This window comes from Arachis hypogaea, chromosome 18 (assembly GCF_003086295.3).
Source record: "Arachis hypogaea cultivar Tifrunner chromosome 18, arahy.Tifrunner.gnm2.J5K5, whole genome shotgun sequence".
Classification (NCBI taxonomy): domain Eukaryota; kingdom Viridiplantae; phylum Streptophyta; class Magnoliopsida; order Fabales; family Fabaceae; genus Arachis; species Arachis hypogaea.
In genome coordinates, this window is record NC_092053.1 from 6,154,688 (window position 1) to 6,181,048 (window position 26,361).

The 26,361-nt window shown below is 33.2% G+C and overlaps 1 pseudogene; it reads right to left on the bottom strand.

The window, feature by feature from the left end:
• Positions 1-4,673: 4,673 nt before the first annotated feature.
• Positions 4,674-24,053, bottom strand: LOC112769470 (alcohol-forming fatty acyl-CoA reductase-like; annotated as a pseudogene).
• Positions 24,054-26,361: the final 2,308 nt, after the last annotated feature.

Consider the following 26,361-nt stretch of genomic DNA (forward strand, 5'->3'; position numbering starts at 1 on the left):
AAGATGAAGAATGAGAGTGAGAGTGAGAGTTTGTTAATTTTGGAAGAAAATTTTATTTTAATTGTAAAAAAAAAATATCAGATGACATATTTTGATTTGTCAAATTACTAATATAAAATATAAAATATAAATTATATATAGAGTAAAAATAGTAGAGAGAAATAGAAAAATGGAGAGAGAGTTAGATGAGAGAATTTAGGAAGAGAGTTTATTAATTTTGAAAAAAAAATATTTTTTCTCAATTTTAATAAGAGTGACACATTTGATTATTAATATATGATACATAATATAGGTATATTTCAATTTCAATTTTAATATTTCAATTTTAATTTTAATGCAATTAAAGAATGTCATGTTGCACATTTTGATTGTCAAATTAGTAATTAGTCATTAATATTGATAATGATATATAAAATAGATAGAGTGGTTGAAGGAATGAGAGAAATAGAGAAAGGAAGAGCGAGAAAGAGAGAACTCTTTAATTTTGGAGGGAAAGATTTGATTTCAATTGCAATGAGGAAGTGACATGTGACATATTTTGGTTGTAAAATTAGTAAGGAGAATGGAATAATTCTTTAATTTTGGAGGGAAATATTTAATTTCAATTACAATGAAAGAGTGATCACATGTGATATATTTTGTTGTAAAATTAGTAAGGAGGAGAGAAAAATTTCCTAATTTTGGAGAAAAAGATTTGATTCCAATTGCAATGAGAAAGTGATATGTGACACATTTTAATTGTAAAATAATAGATATTAAATAGAAGTCTTTATTATTGAGCCAAGATCATCAATTAATAATTTAACAATTTTTTTATATAAAAATTAATTCTATTTTAGTAATATATAAATACAATATTATATTATAATATTTTATTTGTATTTATATTATTAATTTAAACAAAGACTTTATGTAAAATTGAACATTTGATGGTTATATTGTTTATGGAATGATTGTGTTGTTTGTGAGATGATTGTGTTGTTTTTATTGAATTTTTAATTAAAAAAGTATAGATAGATAATAAAAATACTAAACAATGTGAACAATGAATATATCGGATGTTTATTTCACTAAGTATGCGGATAGTTATTCTAATATTAAGATTTAGATGTGTAATTTAAAAGTATAATATGTTTTGATTTAATTGGTAGTTATTTATGTTGTTCAAAAAAGTTATTGGTTACCCGCAAAAATTGAGTTATATAATAATATTACATATTTATAAAAATTTGTAAGAAAGGTCAGATACCCACAAATTAATTGTATGTGGGGGTTAAAATTGAATTGTTATCAATCCACTAATAAAATATGATAAAATTTAATAATAAATTTAACTCGCAAATAAAATCAGAATTAAATTCAAGAATTGAATTCAAACCCTATTGTACTCATTATTATCACTCCTAAATTTTCATTGCATGCTCAAAACTTTGCAAATAAATGTTACATTTTTGTATGTTTAAGATCATCATATATATTAATATTTTATTATTTATTATATCATTAATTTGTAAAATAAAAAATACACACTTTTATATAATATTGTCAATTATATTTACTTAAAGTTTAAGTGTTAATATTAAATTAAGATATTTAATTAATTTTTATTCTCATATACTAAAAAACTATTTACAAATAATTTTACACCATAATAATTAATACTTTTTATGTATATATTATTTATTTAAAATAATTTTTATTATTACAAAATATTTATTATTCTATTTATATTTGTAATATTATTCAACTATTATTTAATAAAATATTTTTTTAATAAAATGGTATATATATATATATATATATATATATATATACTTTATTAATATCTGACATTTATTAATATTTACTCAATTTATTATTATCTATTACTCAATTATACAATTCTTTTCACAATATTTGAGTATAATTTAAAAATGTGCTAAATTCTTATATTTTAAAATATCTTATTTATAAAATTATTTTATAATATTCATTTTAATATAGATCTTGAGATCTATGGTTTAATAATGGCTTTAAATACCAACTATCCAAAAGTCCAAAATATAGCGCCAGCTTTCAATGAAGTTGGACAAATAAGATAGATTCAGTCTTCTAAACTTAGAAAAAACTGAAACGGTTGAATGCCCAATGTGCACTACTTTTAGTAAAGTTTCACAAAAGAAAGTTATATTGAATCTCCATCATTTACATTTTTTAAATTAAATATAAATGATTAAAAAAAATAGAATAACATGTTCCACTCAAGTACAACGAAACATGTAATAAACTTCCTATAATATAATTCAAGTTAATATACTTAATTAAAATGAATTTGGTCTCTATTTGCAAGTTAAAACAACTTTTTACGATTTGAAAATTTTTAATTTATCTCTAATTATTCAACTGATTAGTTTAAACAGTTCTACTAGACTAAACAATTACTGACATCAATAAATTACCATTTAATAAAACTGCTTAAATAAATTACTTAAATTATTGAAGATTGATTGTGAATTTTTTAATTATAAAAAAGTGTGTTGTCTTTGGAATAAATAGTTAAGATGAACCCACATGATATTATCATCACCACTAGTTGGTTGATTTGCGTGTGCAACCATGGCCATTATTTACATTCACCACCATGTCTGCTGGTATCTGATCATCAATCATAATTAATAATTTCTTTAAGTTTACTATGATCACAAACTTATAGAAATACGTACACTCTCTACTAACTAAGAAAAAAAGTGCATTTGACAAATAACAACGACAAATTAGAGAGAAAAAAAAATTGCGAAAAAGAAGCAGCAAGAAGGCAAATTTGAAAACGTGAAGCTTTCATCAAGAATAAAATAATATACATTAAAACGTCAAGCCAATCAGATTATATGGAACTATATGTCTGGTATAGTTGCTTGAGATTTTGACAATTATGCACAACTAGGTTCAACCACTCCTTGTCTCCTTCCTTCCAATTGGGCTACACTCTTCGACAAGACTCATACGGAGTTTCTTGATAATTACCCTGTTTCTTATTTGATAAATATAGGCCGTCAAACAATTTAATATCTAATAACAAAGCATAAAACAGGCTAATTTCTTCATACGATAGTCCAAGATTAATCGTTTAACCGAAATACAAAACTCATGTGCAGTCGATTTCACGTGAAGTTGATATCTGAGAACCGTTAAATGATTTGACTGATTTAACTAAATTTTCATCTAACGGCTCTCAGGTATCAACTTCACGTGAAGTCGACTTCACCTGAGTTTTTACCTTAACCGAAGTATACTACTAAAAATAATTACTTTTAGCGATTATTTATTTTATTTCTAGGGATAATAAAAAATAATTACTGATGTTTTGATATGTACTTAGTATTTTTTCAGAAATATATAATCATTTTATGGTAAATGCTATCCAACCCCCTCTAAAATAACATGTAAGTTACCTTTTATTATGTGTCACATTGTAATTGGTCCTTATCTTAACCATAGTTGGGTCGCCAATGTTATCGCCATCTACTGCCCTCCCACACAACCTCTCTCTTCCCAGTATAGCCAGCGTTTTTTTTTTTTTTGCCATGAATCACTTTTTATCCACATAATTAATGGTTAATTTGGTTATTAAATTTTTTTATTAAAAAAATATATCTTTATTTAATTACGTGATGGAACATATATTTATATGTAAAATATAATTAAATAATAAAGTACGAATAAATTAAAAATTAAAAGAATAAAATACTATAAAAAATATTTGTAAGAAAGTTAGATTTTATCATTTTAAACTTGTGTTATTAATTTTAACCATTTATTTTTTTAAAATAATTTATGTACGATAAAAAATATATTTTTTTCTGATTTTAATTATACTTTTAAGTACTCTAAATAGAGTTATTATATTATATTTTACATATGAATATATGTTCTATCGTGTAATTAAATAAAGATTTGTTTTAATAAAAAAAATTAATAACCAAACTAAACATTACTTAGGTATGTATTTCATATTTATCTCTTAAATATTTATACAATTTATTTTTTAAACTGTTATATTGGTCTCTTCTCTAATATAATACAAAAAATAAATTTTCATAAAAATAATTTGTTTAATTATTAATTAAATAATAAAGTACTAATAAATTAAAAATTAAAAAAATAAAAATACTATAAAAATACGATAAAAAAGTTGAATTTTATCATTTTAAATTTCTGTTATTAATTTTAATAATATATTTATTTTTTAAATAATATATGTATGATAAAAAAATATGTTTATTTGTTTGGAGTACAAATTTTATTATTATATTTGTATGTTCATGATTTTAATTATACTTTTAAATACTTTGAATAGATTTATTTTATTATATTATATTATATATATAAATATATGTTCCATCACGTAATTAAATAAAGATATATTTTTTTAATAAAAAAATTTAATAACTAAATTAACCATTAATTATGTGGGTAAGAAGTGATCCATGACAAAAAGAGGCACTGGTTATACTGGGAAGAGAGGTTGTGTGGGAGGGCAGTAGATGATGATGACGTTAGCGCCCCAACTATAGTTAAGATAAGGACCAATTACAATATGACACGTAATGAAGGATAACTTACATGTTATTTTAGAGGGAGTTGAGTAGCATTTACCTCATTTTATATATTCTTTACAAAGTACATGTATGCGATTATGATCGCTTGAAAACATATTTGACGAGACCAGGGAAATAGATATTCATAAAGTATGTTCCCAATCAATAACCTTTGGGTCACAGTAGAATAAATCTAACTCTACCCCACCTTCTCTTGCCGCTGAACATAACTTTTCTGTATTCATATTATCAAATCTGTTTTCAAAAAAAAAAAAAAACAAGTATTGCTTAATTAAGTAATTAATTAATGTTAAACCAAGTTGTGCTACTATATATATATTATTAGTATCCTAGGTTTCTTGCGATATAGCAATAAGCAACTTACACGCCATTGAAGAACAAGTAAGGCTTGTAAAGATGAACCAAGCGCATAGCAATTTGGATCTTCCTTTTATTCTCAAGATACATTCCCTTAAAAGTTAAAACTATGGCACAACATTGCATTGGCCAGCTTTTGTCCCTACATATATAGTATGATACTATGATATAATTTAATATAATGCAAGTTAAAGTGTGTAAGACATAATTGAAATGACTTTGGTCTCTATTTAAAAGGCAAAACATTTTTTTTCAAGAGAAAATTTAGCGTCAGCGCTTAATCAACAAAAAAACGAATTATTTCACACTATTAGATGTATGTAATTTTACGTCATTAAAAATATTAATGATAATTAATTAATTGCTATAAATCACAAAATTTACTTACTCCTTAGCACTCTTTTTTTTAGCAATTCAAAATTTTTTAAAGTCTTTAATTATTCAATTAATTAGTTTAAGCTGTTATAATACAGGACTAAGTGACTACTGACTACTACTGACACATCAATAAATTATTTGAATTATTGGAATTGATTATAAATTTTTGAATCGTAAAAAATCGTGTTGTCTTTTAAATAAATGCTTAAGAATCGAAAATATTTATAAAATATATATATTTAGTCAATTAAATTAAATAGTAAAGTAACAGTGATTGTTAGGGATAGTTTGAAATTATGAATTAAATAGTAATAATAAGCACCTTCAATGGAAGCTGGTAGGGAAAGAACATGTATCTTTTGAAGCTAGCGATGTTTTTCAATATCTTGTGGCATAATCAGAGATATTGACGTATTTGAATGGATTGCTAAAAGATGAGCCCACATGATAAATGATATTATTATCATCACCACTAGTTAATGAGTTAAACTTTAAAGTAGTTCCTAAAATTTATAAAATGTATTGATTTGATCTCTAATTTTTTAATTGCACTATTTATGTCATTGAGATTAAAAAAATGTACCTATTTGATCTCTTTTCATTTTTCTGTCCAAACTGCTTCCCAACGACAGTAATGTGTGACAATGAATTACCATGCTAGTACTCAACGACGTCGTTCTTTCCAAACTACTAAATTCATTCAAAGCAGCCTCCACCTGATTGCTATTGTTTCCATCAACAAAAGCAGCAATCAACGAAGTCGTTCTTTCCAAACTACTAAATTCATTCAAAGCAGCCTCCACCTGATTGCTATTGTTTCCATCAACAAAAGCAGCAATATCTTCAGAGAAAAAAGAAGAAGAACAATTACTCTCTTTTTTTCGTGGCCTTCATGTTCCTCTGCTGATTTTCAAAGCGCTTTCTTCTTGTTTCCAACCTCCTCAGCGTCTGCAACTCCTTCCTCTTACTCCACTCCTCCTCTGTCTCCATTGGAAGGGAACATGTTCTTATCAGATTTGTTGTGCAAGACATTGGCATGTTATTAGAGTAACCCCCAATATCTTAATTATTATTATTGATGTTGTTATTATCTTCATCTCTGATGAGGGGGCTTTGAGAATGAGAATTCGAGTATTGATGTTGTTCTCTTGATTTTCTTCGCTGTTGGGTCCACACCAAAACGACCGTTCATTGAAAGACAAAGGCTCAGCTCAATCTCTTGTTCTGCATCTTCATCACCATGGTGATGTTGTTGTTGTTGTAGCTCATGATGGTGATGATGGTTCACGGACATGAACCTTTTTAACAGATCTCTTGAAAATCACTCATGCGAGTTCTGCTATTCTCTCTGTCCTCAACAACTTGTGCCATTGAAGAATTTGGGATTGAAACAACAAAAAAGAAGAAAAAAGATTACCTTCGCTTTTTCAGGAAAGTAAGAATACCTAGATGGTTCAGAATTTATGAGGACTTGAAAATTGAAGTTTGTTTTTGGTAAGTAACCGAAGATTGGTGATGAACCATAAGAGAAACAAGGTCGAAGCAAATGGTTTTTGTACCCATGCAGTGAGTGAAAACGAACAGAGAAGAAAACAAACAGGGAAGAAGAAGAAGAAGAAGAAGTTCTGCGGTTAGGGTTAAAAAGGGGTTTAGGGACCACATCGGGTTAAACACTTTCAATTGACACTCTAGAATGAAAATCTATTGCCACATCACTGCCGCCAAAAAGCAGTCTGGACAGAAAAACGGGAAGGGACCAAATAAGTGCATTTTTTTCAATCTCGAAGACATAAATAGTGCAATTGAAAAGTTAGGGACCAAATCAGTGCATTTCGTGAAATTCAGAGACTACTTTGGGATTTAACTCGTTGATTTGAATGTGCGACCATGCCCATTAATATTACATTCACCACCACGTCTGCTGGTATCTGATCATTAATCATAATTAATCATTTGAGTTAATAGTCAAACCGTCCCTGAAAGATACCTCGATCTCCATTTTTGTCCCCGAAGATAAAATTAATCAAATTCGTCCCCCAAAGATACCCTACCTGGTCACGTTCGTCCTTCCGTCATCTCCATAACTGAGTTAGCAAACGTCCGCTGACGTGGGCTGTTAACTGCCAAGGTGGCAAATGCCAAGCTGTACCATGTTGTTGTTGACCAGATAAGTCTTGTTTTAGACGTCAAATTAGTCCTTGGAGTGGATAAACCCTAATCCCAAATCCAACGATAAATACAGCACTGTGAACACTTTCGGTGGCAATAGACCTCAGTAGGAGCTGTAATCCTTGGTTTGCTGCCCGGATGGAGATAGAAAATGGGAATTGTGGTGGTGGTTTATCGCATGCTTTGCACGATGTTAAAGCCTTCCGATCCTCCTCTATGTTCAGTTGCATCATCTTACAAGGTTCAGTAGTTTCAGAAGGTGGTGTAATGCTGTGACTGTGATAAAGATCAGAGCTCAGATTGGTTTCGAATCTTTCATGGCTGATATGATAAAGACCACCCTCCATTGATTGCCCGGATTGTTGCTGAATTGTTCTGCAATTTCCCTTCTCTAAAGGAAGAGAAAAAGAATTGAGATAAAACATAAATGGATTTCAGAAGAGCTTTATAACAACAAAAAATTGTACTTCTTCCATTCCATTTTATTTGTCACTGTAAATTTGGTACGTCCTTCGATCACAGATATTTACTTAAAACTACGGATAAAAGGAAGCAGAGGAAGTATTTCGATATATCATACATATATATATATATATATATATATATATATATATATATATTTGCCAAAAGAGAAACTGTTGTCCTTGACACAAGTTTTGCCTTTGGTTTAATTTGTATATGAGGGACTGCTTGGTGTCAGAATTAGGACTCTTGTGGGAAGAATCACAAAGTGCAGCTCCAAAAATGTCATCTTGAAATTACAAAAAACCATAGGAATTGTAAAACCAAGAAGCTATGCAGGAAAGAGTCTGTGGTTGCTAGACTGAGAGTTCACCTGAGAAGCAACAGACAGAGCGGGAGTGCGGTTCAGTGCCGGCTTGAACCTCACTGTCTTTGGTCTAATGATAGAAATTATTTTGCCTGGGAAGATTCAATTTGGGGTGATGAGGCATTAATGGCACCTGCAAGAAGCTCAGAGAAAGATCTGAAAATAGAAAAATTAGGCCTTGAAGCAACTGATTTTGCCACAATTACTCTCTCAGCTTCATCAATATCCATTTTCAGTCAGTACTTTTTACAAATAGATGGTCTGCAACTTCCACTCTTCCTTAGAAATAGCAAGAATTCCTCTTGATGATGGTTTTAACTCATACTAAGATAAGGATCACCAATCTGGACCACCTAACATTATGCCAAGTTTTAATATTAGTTCCTAATACAGAAAGAAATTTTACTATCATGATTATGAGTCTCACTGATGCTACTGTGCCTGGTAAAGATGGCTAATGTAAACAAAAGAGAAGAGACAGGGCCGTTTGAATCTCTCTTCTGAAGACAAAACAGCGACGTTTCAAGGCTAGGAGAGCCTTCTACCAAAACGGCATCGTTTTAATTGTCTGCCACGTTAGCAGTTAATGGCCACGTCAGCGGCCGTTTGCCAACTCAGCTACGGAGATGACGGAAGGACGAACGTGACCAGGTAGAATATCTTTGGGGGGCGAATTTGATTAATTTTATCTTTCGGGGACAAAAAAAAAATCGAGGTATCTTTCAGAGACAATTTTGACTATTAACTCTTAATCATTTCTTTATTAAGTTTACTATTGTCACAAACTTATAGAAATACGTACTCTCTCTACTAACTAAGAAATAAGAATTGTTAAAGGGTAAAGACACTTAGCTTGACTTACTCACCATATCTAAAAGTGCGGTTTGATCCAATATGAAGCATTTTAATTTTCCTTTTCCATAAGTAACAACTACACTGTCTACGGTTCTGTAAATGATAAGGCCAAGCAAGAAAATAAATGTCGTCATATATGTTTATATTTTCAAAATACTATATATTTTAAAAAAAATAATTATATATAAAATAAAAAAAATAATACTACACATTTAAATTTTTTTGTTAATCAAGTCCAATTAAGTTGGTCTAACATAACAAAATCAGTTATAACTAGTATTATTTCAAGTTTTTTTTATTTAATTTGATTAAATTTTGTTCATAAAATTTTAAAAAATTTAGATGTATAATATTACTCAAATAAAAAATATGTCATTCAATAATTAATAAAATATGAAATCGATAACATTTAAGACATATATATATATATATATATACATACGCGCTTACCTTGTACCTTCGATCCATCCTGGAAAAGGTTCTTTGTAAGTGCTAGTAATTATTGTAGGGCGTATAATGACAACAGGAATGTTTTCTTTTGAAGATCCTAATAACATTTCTCCCATTGCTTTTGTAAAGACATATGTATTTGGCCATCCATACGCGGTTGCTCTGACAAATATTTAATTTAATTTACAGTAAGTAAAATTCATTTTTTTTGGAGGATTTAGATTAAAATTTAAGATTTATTTAAACTTCAAAATTTAGAATTTAAACTTTAGAATAAAAAAATAATTTAAAAATAATTACTGATATTAGCTAAAAAATAATTAATTACTAGTTAAATTCTTTAATTACTAGTCAAATTCTTTAATTTAGTTATGATGTTATGAATGTGATGAGTTTGAAAAATTCTAATTTAAATTAGTGATGATCAAACATTATTAATATGATTAATTATAAAATTATTAATTTAATTTTAATTCATATGTATTAATTGAAATAATTTGCTATGCAGGTTTTTGTAATTGGGCCGAAAAGAAAAGAAAAAAATTATAACAAGTCCAATTGTATGAAGAATATGTTCAGCCTTGGTATTGAATTGTTGTGATTATGGTGGCTGAAACCATGGTTATGTTAGTTGGGCCAGAAATTGTGACATAAACCCAATTGGTTTATTCATTAGCCTTGATGCAAGTATATATGATGAGTGGCTGAATTATTTGTGTAATGTTGGGCCAGATTGGATTATAATTATTAGCCCAAATTAATTTTTGCTAGACACCCAATGCTTGATCTGAAATCAATTGTGAGAGAAAGCAAATATTTTGCCTTATGCTTCCAACGGATCTCATTTCCATCATATAGTGGATCTCAAATTCAATTTACTTACATTGGGAACCATGAGAGAGAAATTACCATTGATTTGATTGATGGCCTTAATGAAGGCACGCTACTCAGCAAAGAGGGAAGTAAAAGTAACTCATTTTGATTTAATTTGTTTAATTGCTTTTCTTTCAACTCTCTTCTCTCTCATCTCTCTTCTCTATTCGGTCATATCACAGAGGAAACTATGGAAGCTATGGCAAGCTACCGTAGAGAAGAAGATGCAAGCAACAAGACCATTGTAATGATGGCAAGAAAAAGAAAACAAAAAGTATGTTGTGGCTGAGATTTTTATCACTTATGGTAAGATTTGTTGAAGAGATCTCAGCTTCTCCTTACTAAAAATGGATGAAGAAGATTTCGGTCAGAGGAAGAAGATCTCAAGGATGGCTTGTCTCTGCTTTTGGGTTCACTCATCACAGAAGGTAGCTAGGGTGGCTACGTGAAATAGGAAGCAAAAGTGGAGCAGGAGAAGCTGTCATACATCAAGAAGCATCAAGGACTAAGGGTCCTTCTTGGAGAGCAAGACAAGTTGGATGGCTCAGATTGATAAAGTTTGGTGTAAAGAGAAGACTCAGAGGTAATTGCATGTTGGGTTTTAGCATTCGGTTATCTCTTCTCCCTCTCTGGCCGAACCGGTTTGCATGAAGAAGAAGAAGTTTGGCTTGGTTTATTTGGTTTCAACCGTGGAGGCTTCCCCCTATAAGTAAGGGACAACAGCCAGGGCTTGAAGCAAGGAAAAGAGTGAGCACAAAGTTCTCATAGCTACCCAAGCTAACAGAAGTTCTTCTCCTTCAATGTTTTCTATTTTGTATTTTTCTGTTTAATTTTGTCTGTCTTGAGTCTCATGGAAAAAGACAAACATTGAGGTTTGTAAGAAAAGCCATAGAGCGGAAAAAAGCAGAGAGTGCAAAATTAAAAGAAAAAGCCATAGATGTCCTTAGAGATCATTTGTACATCTGTGTTGTGTTTCATGATTCTGTGGGAATTTCCTTGCAAGTTGGGTTAGCACTTAGCCGTTGAAAGCTTGGCAGTGACCAAGTCAAGTTCAGGATTGGGGTTTAAATTCTGGACTTGTCCCGGATAGGAATGGTAGTTCCTAGGGAGAATTGGTGTTTGTAATCAAGAATGATTATAGTGAAATTTCATCATTGTTGTGATGGAGACTGGATGTAGGCTGCCTTGCACTTAGCAGCTGAACCAGGATATATCTTGGTGTAATTCTCTCTCTCTTCTACTCCATTTCTGTTTCTGCTGTCCAGGAGATAAAACTGAAAAATATCTCGTGCCGGGTGACGAGATAAAAAGAAAAAGTCTCGTGGATGGGTACGAGACAAAAATCAAAAAGTCTCCAGAAGTAGTTTCAAAGACCAGCAAGTATTATTAAGTGAAAAAGGGGCTAAGATTCAACTCCCCCTTCTCTTAGCCACTGAAAACCATCAATTGGTATTAGGGCTTGGTCTTAAAGAGATCAAGCTTTGCAGCTTGGAGAAAAGATCCAGATGGCTGAAAACAGTAGCTCAAATCTGGTGTCTTACAACCTGACAGAAGGACAGTCAAGCAACAGACCTCCTCTTTTCAATGGAAAAAACTATACCTATTGGAAGGAGAGAATGAAGATCTTTGTGCAAGCAGTAGACTACAGGCTCTGGAAGATTATCTTGGAGGGTTCTCAATTTCTAACCACCACAAGTGCTGAAGGAGTAGTTTCTCTTAAACCCGAAGCAAGCTGGACTGAAGAAGACAGAAAGAAGGTGGAGCTCAATGCCAAGGCTATCAACTTGCTCAACTGTGCTATCAGTTTCGAGGAGTACCGACGGGTATCACGATGCACAACGGCAAAAAAAATCTGGGACAAACTTCAAATCACTCATGAAGGAACCACAATAGTAAAGAAGATAAGGATAAATATGTTGAACAGAGAATATGAAATGTTCTCAATGAAGAAAGGAGAATCAATAGATGAAATGTTTGAAAGATTCAACATCATCGTTGTCGGGTTGGATGCTATGGGAATAATGTATCCTGATTCTGTGCTTGTGAGGAGAGTTCTAAGATGTCTTACAAAAGAGTGGGAAACAAAAACTTTAATCATATCTGAGAGTAGTGGTCTAGATTCCATGACATATAATGACTTGAGAGGAAACCTACTTGCTTTTGAAAACACTTATTTGAAAAAAGATTCAAAAAAGAAAGAAATTGCTTTTACATCTGTTACTAACCCCCTAGATGATGAATCCAGTGATAATTCCTCTGAAAATGAATTTGTGTTGTTTGCAAAAAAAATTTAGGAAAATTGTGAAGTTCAAGGAGAGAAGCAAGGGAAGCAGCTCTAGAAAACAAAGGAAAGATCTCAGCAAGGTGACATGTTACAACTGCAAAGAAACTGGGCATTTCAAGTCAGATTGCCCTAAGTTGAAGAAAGAAGAGAAGCCAAAGAAGGGAAAGAAGAAAGGGCTGATGGCTTCTTGGGAGGACTTAGAAAACGATTCTGAAGATGATGAAGAGTCCGAAACCAAGTCTCAACCATGTCTTATGGCAGACCACGTTGAACAGGTAGTCATTCCTAACCCTGACTCTGAAGCTCTTCATCTTATGATAGATCACCTTTCTGAAAAAATAAGATGCTTTTTGCTGGATAATCAAGATCTTGAACAACAATTCACCATTCTTAAAGCAGAAAATGGTTTTCTCAAAGAAAAACTAAGGGAGGCCGAAACTGCTGTAAATATTGTTGAAGAAAACAAGCAGTTAAAAGCCCAACTTAGGAGCTGTGAAAGTGATCATTCTGTTGTTGCATATGTAAATTGTTTTAAAGAAAATGAAGAGTTGCTTAAAGAGGTCAAAAGGCTTAAAGAAGACTTAGTCAAATTTACTCAAAGTTCTGAAAATCTAAATCAAATCTTGACTAGTCAAAAACCTCTTTATGATAAAGCAGGCTTGGGTTTCTATAAATCTGTTGAGAAACCTTATTTTGAAAACATTGCCTCATCTTCTAATGACACAAGGTTTCAAAACCCAACATGCTTTAACAAAACAGCAACTCCAAGGTTTTATAGACTATGTAACCGAAATGGACACTTTCCCATTCAATGTTTCTTTGGTGAAAGGATGATTAGTGATAAAGTTTACAAAGTTGTTTTCGATTATAATGGATTAAGACATAAGAGATGGCTTAATGTAAAAGGATCCAAGAAGATTTGGATACCTAAGGTCACTTGAGCTTGTTTTGTAGGTATGCCTAGCATCCAAGAGAAAGGACAACATGTGGTACATGGACAGCGGATGCTCTAGGCATATGACCGGAAAGACAACCTTCTTCATAAAGCTTGATGAGTATTATGGAGGATTTGTCACTTTCGGTGATGATGGTAAAGAAAAGATAGTGACCGTTGGAAAAGTTGGTAAAAGCTTTTCATCTTGTATAAATGATGTTCTTCTTGTAAATGGTTTGAAACATAATTTACTTAGTGTAAGTTAATTGTGTGATCTAGAATATGAATTTGTTTTTAGAAAGTTTATGTGCTTAGTTATTTGTGAAAAAACTGGGAATATTTTGTTTGAGGCTAAAAGGTGCAATAATGTGTATGGATTGACTCTTGAGGACTTGAAAGAACAAAATGTAACATGTTTCACTTCTCTTGAATATGAAAAATGGCTATGGCATAGAAAGTTGGGTCATGCTAGCATGTACCAAATTTCTAAGCTAGTCAAGAAAAATTTGGTTAGAGGAATTTCAAATATCAAATTTGATAAGGATCTTACTTGTAACACTTGCCAATTAGGCAAACAAGTAAAATTCTCTTTTAAACCAAAAGATGGAATTTCAACCAAAAGACCATTAGAGATGTTACACATTGATCTTTTTGGTCCAACAAGAACTCAAAGTCTAGGAGGTAAACACTATGGTCTAGTGGTAGTGGATGATTACTCTAGATTTGGTTGGGTACTTTTTCTTGCTCATAAAAATGATGCTTTCCATGCTTTCTCAACCCTTTGCAAAAAAATTAAGAATGAAAAAAATTTAAAAATTGCCCATTTGAGAAGTGATCACGGAAGAGAATTTGAAAACCAAGACTTTGAAAAATTCTGTGATGATTTTGGAATTGTTCATAACTTTTCATGCCCTAGAACCCCTCAACAAAATGGGGTGGTTGAGAGAAGGAATAGAAGCCTTCAAGAGATTACTAGGGCCATGCTTTGTGAGAATAAGATTCCAAAATTTCTATGGGCTGAAGCTATAAATACAGCTTGTTACATTTTGAATAGGACCATTATTAGAAAAGGGTTGAGGAAAACTCTTTACGAGCTATGGAAAGGAACCCCTCCAAATCTTAAGTATTTCCATATTTTTGGATGCAAATGCTTTGTACTTAACAATAAAGAAAACCTTAGTAAATTTGATCCAAAATCCTATGAGGGGATGTTTGTTGGATACTCCACCACTAGCAAGGCCTATAGAATTTATCTCAAAGAACGTAGGACCATAGAGGAATCCATACATGTCTCTTTTTGTGATTCTAATTTAATTCCTAGTACTGTGATAGAAAATAATTCAGATTGTGAAGACGCTGTCAACAAGGAAACAAGTAAAGAAAATCCCAAGTCTGCTCAAAATAAAGAATCTGTCAGTCCAGTTTTGCTCGTCAGAATGAAGGAGATATTTCCATTTTATCTCCTGAGCCAACAAGAGAAACTGGAACAGAACAACCCACAGAAGCTCATCAAAGCTCAACACCACTCCGAAAGCCTAGAGAATGGAAGTCCATGAGGGGTTATCCTCATGACTTTATCATTGGTGATCCCTCACAAGGTGTAACAACAAGATTCTCATCCAAAAGGCAAACCGAACCAAGCAATTTTGCTCTCTTGTTACAAATGGAGCCCAACAATGTCAAACAAGCTCTTGAAGATCCATCATGGGTCAAAGCCATGCAAGAAGAGCTTGTTCAATTCGACAAGAATGAGGTTTGGATACTAGTGCCCTATCCGGATGGTAAGAAGGTTACGAGTACTAAGTGGGTTTTCAAAAATAAATTAGGTGAGGATGGAAAAGTTATTCGTAACAAGGCTAGATTAGTGGCCCAAGGTTACGATCAAGAAGAGGGGATAGATTTTGATGAGTCTTTTACTTCGGTAGCTAGAATGGAAATAATTAGGTTACTTCTTGCCTATGCTGCCTATAAGGGTTTTAAAATGTTTCAAATGGATGTAAAATATGCTTTTCTTAATGGCTTTATTGATAGAGAAGTGTTTGTGTCTCAACCCCCCCCTCCGGTTTTGAAGATAAAGAATTTCTAAACCATGTTTTCAAACTTTCAAGGGCTCTTTACGGCCTTAGACAAGCTCCAAGAGCTTGGTATGAAAGGCTTAGTGCCTTCTTATTGGAAAATCAATTTCAAAGGGGTACCACCGACACTACTTTATTTATTAAAGCATCTAATGATGATATTCTCCTAGTTCAAGTTTATGTGGATGACATTGTGTTTGGATCGGCCAATGAGTCCTTGTGTGAAGAGTTTGGAAAACTCATGACTAGTGAGTTTGAGATGAGTTTAATGGGAGAGCTAACTTTCTTTCTTGGACTACAAATTAAACAAACTCCTAGTGGTACCTTTATTCACCAAGGAAAGTATGCAAAAGAACTTATCAAAAAATTTGGCCTAGAAAGTTCCAAACCAATGGGAACACCAATGCATCCAAACACCAAACTTGAAAAGGATGATGATGACAAAGATGTGGATGAAATAAGGAATAGGGGAATGATAGGTTCACTCATGTACCTTACCTCCTCTAGACTGGATATTGTTCAAAGTATGGGTGTATGTTCAAGATTTCAATCTCACCCAAAAGAATCCCATCTTTCAGCCGTTAAGCGCATCATTAGATACATTAAGGGAACTAGCGATTATGGCTTGTGGTATCCAAAATCTGATGATTTTTGTGCAGTAGGGTTTTGTGATGCAGATTATGCGGGAGATAGGGTGGATAGAAGGAGCACATCCGGCATGTGTTGCTTCCTTGGAAGCTCACTCAATATGTGGTCAAGCAAAAAAAAAAGCTACGGTGGCTCTATCCACAGCTGAAGCTGAATATATTTCTGCATCTGCATGTTGTTCACAACTAATCTAGTTAAAAACGTAGTTGGAAGATTACAAATTAAAGATCAATAGTATACCCTTATTTTGTGATAATATGAGTGCTATAAATATTTTAAAAAATCATGTTCTGCACTCAAGAACCAAGCATATTGAAATCAAATATCATTTTATTAGGGAACATGTGCAAAAGGGTACTATTGATATTCAATTTGTAAAATCTGAAGACCAACTTGCTGACATTTTTACAAAATCCCTCTGTGAAGACAGATTCTGCACTCTGAGAAAAAGTTTGGGAATGATAGATTTAAGCTATATTGATAACTTGTGAAATCTTTTATTCTGCTCAGTTTTGTCTTGTAGGAAAGCAGGAGATAAAAATCAGAATGTGTTGAAAGGACTATGATCAAGGGGGAGACTGCGCAGACATTAATTTTTTTGGGCCCCACCAAATTTATTTGACTCCACTCTGACCATTTTTGAGTTCCTCTTTGTGTAAATCACAATTCTTTTTTGTTGACTCATCAAATCTTATTGGAAGAGGTTATTGTCAAATCAAATCTTTTCCCTCTTCACATCCCTTGATTCTAAGAACCAAACTTTCAGTTTTAATTTCAAATAAAAGGAAACTTCCCTTGATTAATAACCGCTCATTAATGGGTATTAACTCCCTCCAATTCTCTCTCCACTCAACATTTAATGCGTCCCTAACCTCCCTCATCTCTCTACTCAATTCGGTTCTCTCTTCACCTTCCTCCTCCACTTCTCCATTTTTTATTATCATGAAAAAGAAAACTGCTCCAAGAAAAAGTGAACGAGTCCTTCTCTCCCAAAAACCTACCACTCCTCAATCCCACACCCACATACATATTCATTCCACTTTCTCATCCTCTCCCTCACCATCATCCAAGCAAACGGACACCGTGAGGAGAAAGGTGATAGCAACAAAGACTTCCTCAAGGAAAAAGAAGGAGAAGGTACCCGTGGCTGAAGAAGAAGAAGAGTCCCACACCTCACCTCTGCCATCACCGCCGAAGAAGACCACCCCTGGACGAAGTTCCCAGAAGACCAAGAGCTTTGTGTTACACAACACAAGGGAGCCAGCAAACTTGGAATAATTGGAATTCAAAAATAAGTTCAACAAATCTCATTCACACTTTGATCCAGCCAGGTTTAATTCGTGTGCATCTTATGAGTTCCACAAGGAAGTGTTGGAGAAACGCCACTTATGCGCCACATATCTAGTGAATCTGGACTCACTGGCAGCCAAAAGAATCAACTTTTCTCATCTGTTTGAAAATCTGAAATGGACTCCTTTGCTCCATATTCAGAAACCTGTTTACCCTGGATTGGTACGTGAATTTTATGCTAATATGAGGCTGATCGATGGCACCATTCATTCCTACGTGAAAAGGGTATATATGACTCTCAACTCAGAGACAATTGGCGCTGCCCTAGGCTACACAGATGAGGGATCAAGAGCGTACATGACTGACAAATGGGACTCTCAGGTTGGCATCACATCTAAGGTTGCCCTTCAACAAATCTGTGAGAACTTGTCTGGTTTGGATGGCACCATCCCGACTCATAAGGCACTCGGTCCCACAAACTCATTGCTCCATAGGATCATCACTCATATTTTAACTTCTCAAAGTGGTTCACATAACAGAGTAACTGTTTCTGACTCTCTTGTACTTTTTGCACTTGTTACTTCTTCTCCTATTTCTTTTGGATACCTTATGATAAGGCATATGTGAAAATCTGTTAAAAGTACCAAAAAGACAAATTTACCTTATGGCATATTTCTCACCAGCATTTTTAAGTATTTTAAAGTTGATCTAATCAATGAAGCTGTAGAAAATAAGGTTTCACTCATTAAGGGAGGAGGGTGTATGAAAGGGAACAAAGGGAAAAAGTTTATTCCCTCTGACAGCGAGTTGAGAGCCGGCCACCTGAGCATTCCAAGACAACCGAATCGATCAAGAAAATTCTTACTGAATTTTCCAACATGTCCGAGCTAATGGTGCAATCCTATAAGGCTGCCCGCAAGCAAGTCTTTGAAAATGAAAGGGCTTGGATGAAGTGCAAAGATAGGGTGGGTCTAATGCTGCAGAGTTTTGAGGAGGAGATGTGTGCTGCTAGTGAAGAGGAGGCAGATGGCTCTGAGTACAATTTATCTGATGACTAATAACTGTGTTTTTCTTTTGTTGATATTTGGCTTGTTTCGGCTCAATCTGATACTATAGTAGTCTGCTTGGATACTTTAGACCTATGACACTGTGATACACTCTTGGTATTTTGGTTATATTTTGGATATTTTGCTTCCAATATCATTTTTTTGCAGGTGCCCCTTTGATGACAAAAGGGGGAAAAAATGGCTGAAAAAATTGAAATTGAGAAAACAGGGGATAAAATCCTTTGTGGATTTATGATCACCCTTGTTTCAATTACTTGTTGTGGTGATCTGCTTGATGCTTGTGATGCATTTGTTTTATCTTTGTAGATATGCCTGCTGGGTTTTGGATTAAGAATATGTATTTGATTTATCTTGTGGATGCATTTGATTTACCTTGGTAAAATATGTTTGCTGTATTTTAGATTAGGAATATTTTATTTTTTGGCAGTTCCTTTAAGATGTGATATGTAAATAAATTCTGATAGTTGCTATGTTTTGAGATGATCATACTTGATTAAAAATATTTTTCTTGCTCTGATTATTTTGATCTGATATGTTGATTGGAAAATATTTTCGAATAGATTGAATAGCAACTTCTTGTAACATCAAAAATATTTTTGGTTGATATGTACTCAATTGCTTTGTATGTGTTTGAACAGAAAGTCAATTTTATGATAACAAATGAGTTTTATTTATCACTTTAATTCTTCTCATAAATCAAGCCATTCAACATTACAAAATTTCTATATGTTGAATAACATTATTGCCTTAGTCTTGATAAAAAAATTATTACATGTATAAAGCTTCCCTTGGTAAAATAGCATATATTAAGGGGGAGTCATGTAACAATTGGAAAGGAAGGAATCCAAGTATTCACAAAGGGAGTACTCTAACTCTTGAATCCTTTTCATTTCAATTTTTAATAATGTTTGTCATCAAGGGGGAGATTGATGAGTTTGGAAAATTCTAATTTAAATTAGTGATGATGATCAAACATTATTAATATGATTAATTACAAAATTATTAATTTAATTTTAATCCATATGTGCTAATTGAAATAATTTTGCTATGCAGGTTTTTGTAATTGGGCCGAAAAGAAAAGAAAAAATTATAACAAACCCAATTGTATCAAGAATATGTTCAGCCTTGGTATTGAATTGTTGTGATTATGGTGGCTGAAACCATGGTTATGTTAGTTGGGCCAGAAATTGTGACATAAGCCCAATTGGTTTATTCATTAGCCTTGATGCAAGTATATATGATGAGTGGCTGAATTATTTGTGTAATGTTGGGCCAGATTGGATTATAATTATTAGCCCAAATTAATTTTTGCTAGACACCCAATGCTTGATCCGAAATCAATTGTGAGAGAAAGCAAATATTTTGCCTTATGCTTCCAACGGATCTCATTTCCATCATATAGTGGATCTCAAATTCAATTTACTTACATTGGGAACCATGAGAGAGAAATTACCATTGATTTGATTGATGGCCTTAATGAAGGCACGCTACTCAGTAAAGAGGGAAGTAAAAGTAACTCATTTTGATTTAATTTGTTTAATTGCTTTTCTTTCAACTCTCTTCTCTCTCATCTCTCTTCTCTATTCGGTCATATCACAGAGGAAACTATGGAAGCTATGGCAAGCTACCGTAGAGAAGAAGATGCAAGCAACAAGACCATTGTAATGATGGCAAGAAAAAGAAAACAAAAAGTATGTTGTGGCTGAGATTTTTATCACTTATGGTAAGATTTGTTGAAGAGATCTCAGCTTCTCCTTACTAAAAATGGATGAAGAAGATTTCGGTCAGAGGAAGAAGATCTCAAGGATGGCTTGTCTCTGCTTTTGGGTTCACTCATCACAGAAGGTAGCTAGGGTGGCTACGTGAAATAGGAAGCAAAAGTGGAGCAGGAGAAGCTGTCATACATCAAGAAGCATCAAGGACTAAGGGTCCTTCTTGGAGAGCAAGACAAGTTGGATGGCTCAGATTGATAAAGTTTGGTGTAAAGAGAAGACTCAGAGGTAATTGCATGTTGGGTTTTAGCATTCGGTTATCTCTTCTCCCTCTCTGGCCGAACCGGTTTGCATGAAGAAGAAGAAGTTTGGCTTGGTTTATTTGGTTTCAACCGTGGAGGCTTCCCCCTATAAGTAAGGGACAACAGCCAGGGCTTGAAGCAAGGAAAAGAGTGAGCACAAAGTTCTCATAGCTACCCAAGCTAACAGAAGTTCTTCTCCTTCAATGTTTTCTATTTTGTATTTTTCTGTTTAATTTTGTCTGTCTTGAGTCTCATGGAAAAAAGTAAACATTGAGGTTTGTAAGAAAAGCCATAGAGCGGAAAAAGGCAGAGAGTGCGAAATTAAAAGAAAAAGCAATAGATATCCTTAGAGGTCATTTGTACATCTGTGTTGTATTTCATGATTCTGTGGAAATCCCCTTGCAAGTTGGGTTAGCACTTAGCCGTTGAAAGCTTGACAGTGACCAAGTTAAGTTCAGGATTGAGGTTTAGATTCTGGATTTGTCCCGGATATGAAGGATAGTTCCAGGGAGAATTGGTGTTTGTAATCAAGAATGATTATAGTGAAATTCCATCATTGTTGTGATGGAGACTGGATGTAGGCTGCCTTGCACTTAGCAGCTGAACTAGGATATATCTTGGTGTAATTCTCTCTCTCTTCTACTCCATTTCTGTTTCTGCTGTCCAGGAGATAAAACTGAAAAATATCTCGTGCCGGGTGACGAGATAAAAAGAAAAAGTCTCGTAGTTGGGTAAGAGACAAAAATAAAAAAGTCTCCAGAAGTAGTATCAAAGACCAGCAAGTATTATTAAGTGAAAAAGGGGCTAAGATTCAACCCCCTTCTCTTAGTCACTGAAAACCATCAGAATGAAACAGTAGTACTAGAGAATCATAAAACAATTTATCCAACAGTTTAAATTTATTTTATTTAATATTTATTTATTGTATGATGCATTAAATAAAATTTAAAATAGTAAATTTTGATCATTTTCGATTAATATCTTTTTGAGAAATTCTCCACATACAAGCATTTTTCCGTACAAGTCAACAAGTCATTTATTTCTTCTTCTTTTTCTTTCTCCATGCCTCTTCTTCTTCTTCTTCGTTTTTGAAGTGTTTCATCTTCATCGTCGTGTTTTTCCTCGTTCTTCTTTTGATATTGCAACATTATGTATATTTTTCTTCTTTGTTTGATTTTTTCCTCCCAAAAAGAACTATGAGAATATGAAATAAGAAAATGAAGAAGAAGCAGCAGCAGAAGATGAGGAGAAGAAAGAGGAAGAGTTCTGAATTATGCATATGGTGTACTTCAACGAATTTTGGGTGTATTTTTGTAATCCTTTGGGTGTATTTCTGTAATCCTTTGGGTGTATTTCTATAATCGTTTGGGTGTATTTCTATAACCGTTTGGGTGTATTTCTGTAATCGGTTGGGTGTATTTCTGTAATCGTTTGGGTGTATTTCTGAAGTTCCATTATCTTCAAAACGATTTCAAAGCTTGATTTCAGAAACCATGAAAATCGAAAAAAAAAAAACGAAACAAGAATACCAATGATAAACGCAGATAAAACAACGAATAAAAGGTAAAGAGAGAACGCACGAAGGAGATCAAATTTGGCAAGAAACTTTTTTTGGAGGAAGAAGAAGAAGAGTAGGAGAAGAAGAAGGAGAATAAGAAGGAAGAGGAGGAGGAGAAGGAGGAAAGCGAAGCACGCCATGAAAATCGTATATGGGTCAGCGTGCTTTTTGTTAAGTTTCTCCCAACTTGTATGACTTGTAAACCAAATAACTTGTATGTGTAGCACTCTTTTATTTTTTTAGTTATCAAATATTTCCGTTAATAAAAATAAATGTGTCCAATATTCAATTTTCACATACGAATTTCATTGTAGTTTCAACATGCTATAAGAAAATTAAAACCTTTGAATGCCTAAGGCCTTCATGGCCATTTGAATATCATGTTGTGTGGCACCCTTCTCTTGAAGCGAACCAATTTAATTTCCCTATCAATGTCTAGTCCTGCAACTCCATTTAGTGACACGCCCAATTCATGTGGTTCCTCTAATATTACTCCTTCTCTCTCCCCACATACATAAGCTGCAAGTATAGCATTTTTTTTTCCTTTCCAATAATTAAAGACCTACTTTCAATTTCTCTAATCAAATAAAAGCAAAAATACCCTTACTTAAACTAACCTGTTGACACGTGGATAACCGCTTTTAGCTTAGTACATTGTTTGGCTGAGTTCAACACATACATGCTTAACTCCTAATGTATTTACACCTAATGCAACATCATATCTGCATTAGACAAAAAAAAAAAAAAGTCAAAAATGGTTTGATTTAGCATTTATTAATTATTGCAATAATTAATAAATACTAAATAAGTTAAATTTTGACTGTGTTTTGTTGATATTTTTTTGTTATTAAATATTTTTGATAATAAATTTTTTTTTTATGTTCATTATCATCTTGATGCTTCTATATTTATATTATAATTGTTAGGTGTATACTAAAATTAATCACCAGTATACAATATATATAAAAATACATGATATACATTTTTTTTTACTAAAGATAGGGAGATTCGAACCCACAATCTCTTAGATGAGTAGAGAAAGATTATACTATTTGAGTTATAACTCATTAAAAATGAGTTAAAATACATATGTATTTATATACAAATATATGATAACTGATTTTAGTGGTGGATTTTGGCGTCCAACTAAAAATAACATTTTTAGTAATCATAATATATCTTTGATGAAAGTTAGTTGTTGCAGCTGAATTAACTATAACATAAATTTGTTTGTAAATTTGGGAGTCCTTCAAATTAAAATCCTCTTGTGAAATGTCTCCGGGCAGGACGATCAATTTTTGCGTGACCAAGGAATCAAATTTCGTACCTACACTTTCTTTCACCAATCTAAATAACTCCTTTCCTGTGATCTAAATAGATATATGTGATGGATCAAGTTAAGATTAATTTGATTTGAAAATAGCTAGACCTGATTATTTACGTATATATTCATCACCTCATTATGTAAGCGTTGAGTGGCGGATTCAAAATCTTTAGCTCTCACAAGAAGATAAAGTTTTGCCACATTTGGTTCCACCCTTAATATATTTTCCACTATAACTGCAAATAAAGGAAGAGATAGATAAAGATGAGACGTTTAGCAAGGAAGCCAGTGGCACCAGTGATTAAAATGGTCTTGTCCTCAAGGAACTGCGTTATGCTTCCCAACTCCATATCTGATTGATGAAGTTGATAAATAAAGACCCTCTTTATCCAAAAATATGGGATACTTCGACCCTTAACTTTTTTATTTTAAGACAATACGATCCATCTGTTAAAAAATCTGTTAAATAATAATAAAAATTAGTTTTGTGGGTACGTAAAAATCATGGTTCTGAAAACCGAACCGGACCGGTCGGTTCAACCGGATTAATCGGGAACCGGTCACCTAACCGATCCGGGTAAGGTCAGAAACTGTCTAGCAAAAAAACGGTAAAAAACCGGATGAACCGGCGGTTAACCGATGAACCGGGAGAACCGTCCGGTTTTTTAGCGGTTTTTTATTAAGAAAGAAAATGTGCTAACGGCGTCGTTTTTCCTTTAAAAAAAAAAAAAGGGAAAAGAAAGGCTAAACGCCTAATTGCCTAAACGAAGCCCTAATCCTTTCAGCAGAAATCACCCACAACTCCACAAGCCAGAAGAGGGATCTGGGATCAGCAGTTCAGCACCGCCATCGCCACCGCATCCCGCAGCGACAGCAGCGACGACGTTGAGAGCCGCAACCACCACCGCGTCCTATTTCGTCGCCGAGCTCTCCCTTCTCTCTCTCTGTCGCGCTCTTTGTATCTCTGTCGCTGCTTTGCTGCTCCTCGCCGTGGGTCGTCGTCGCCGCGGGTCGTCGTCGCCGCTTCTCTGCTCCTTGCCGTGGGTCGTCGTCGCCGCTTCCCTCCTTGCCGTGCGTCGTTTCTGCTTCTCACCTCCTCGTCGTTTTTGGCTGTGGCCCCTTCTAGTCTCTCCGCGCACCGTGTCTCACCGTCGTTGCTTCTCTGTTTCACGTTACCAAAATTTCCAATTTGAATTTTTCTGTCTCGCTGGCTCTATGCTGTCTTTTCTTCTCCTTCGCTGACAATCCAGATAACGTAAAACTTCCTCTTTATCCTCTTCAATAATGTTCAATTTGTTGTAATTGTATTACATTGTTTTCTTCTTTATTTTGTTCTGATATACATATGATATATTATTGATGATTCTGCTGAGTTTTGAGATATTCATTTCTGAAGTTGTATTTGAGTTCAGTCAGTTGATGTTGAATTAATTCTGCTGAGATTGAGTTATAAATTTATTTTTTTTTAATTTATTAATTATGCTGAGATTGATATTGAATTAATTCTACTGAGATTGAGTTATAAATCCAATCTGTTTTACTTGTTATTTTGCTGTCATTGATTCAAAAGAGAAACATTGCTACAATTCTGCATTGGATTTACTATATGGCTTTAAAATAAGGGTTGGATGAAGTTCAGCCAAGGAGATAGTTTACTCATAGGAAAAAAGAATGAAGTTAAGAAGTAAAGAAAAAAAAAGATTACCTAATTTATGAAAATAGAAAATTCAGGAATGGAAACCTAATTTATAAAGGTTATTCATGCTTTTATATTGTGTTTTTTTTGTTTAGTTAATTTAATTGTTCAGCTTTTGTGTATTCTGAGCTTCTTGGTTCTTACTGCGCTGTGGAATTGCTTCTTCTTGTTCAAATTGAAAACTATACTGATTTGTTTTTCTTCCTGCACCATACTAAAATTCTGGGCCTCAAATTTAGGTAGCCTATAATGGATGATTATCTTCTGTTATATCTGGAACTGATATTGTTTGACCAAGCTTAAAAGTTGCTAATGTATTATATATACATGAAGATTGAGAAACTTAGATGAAAGAACCAAGCTTCCACCAATATTAACTCATACAATGCTTTAATTGCTCTGCACCTTATCTCGCAATATATGCCACTTTGAATTTTTAATAATATGTTATATTTTAACTTAACCGGTTCAACCCCGGTTGAACCCCGGTTTGACCATTAAACCATTAAACCAGTTACTTGACCGGTTCATTGACCGGTCCGGTTCTCGCAACCTTGGTAAAAATAGATGAGAGCCGAATTGAGTCTTTACTCCTTTTAAATTTGAAAATTTGAGAGAAACCAATAAGTTAAGCATTTCATGATTCAATATCTGCGGGTCTCAATTCTCAAAAAAAGATATAATCTCGAAGAATGTTAAAAGGCCATAAGAATTTATTGTTTTTGACCCTCAGTTAGTTATTAATGTTTAAAAGTATGTTGTTAGATTATTAGACTAAAAGAACTAAATTAAAAGAATTGAATTGATGGCTAAATGATGGTAAAAAATAATAAATTCTGATGGTTCCTAGCATTTCTGAAATCCCTTTATATTTGGTTGGGATGGGAGTATCTTCTCTACAAAAATTGTAACAATCCACCAAATTAAACAATTAAATTGTTGTACTGACAGATATAAATTAA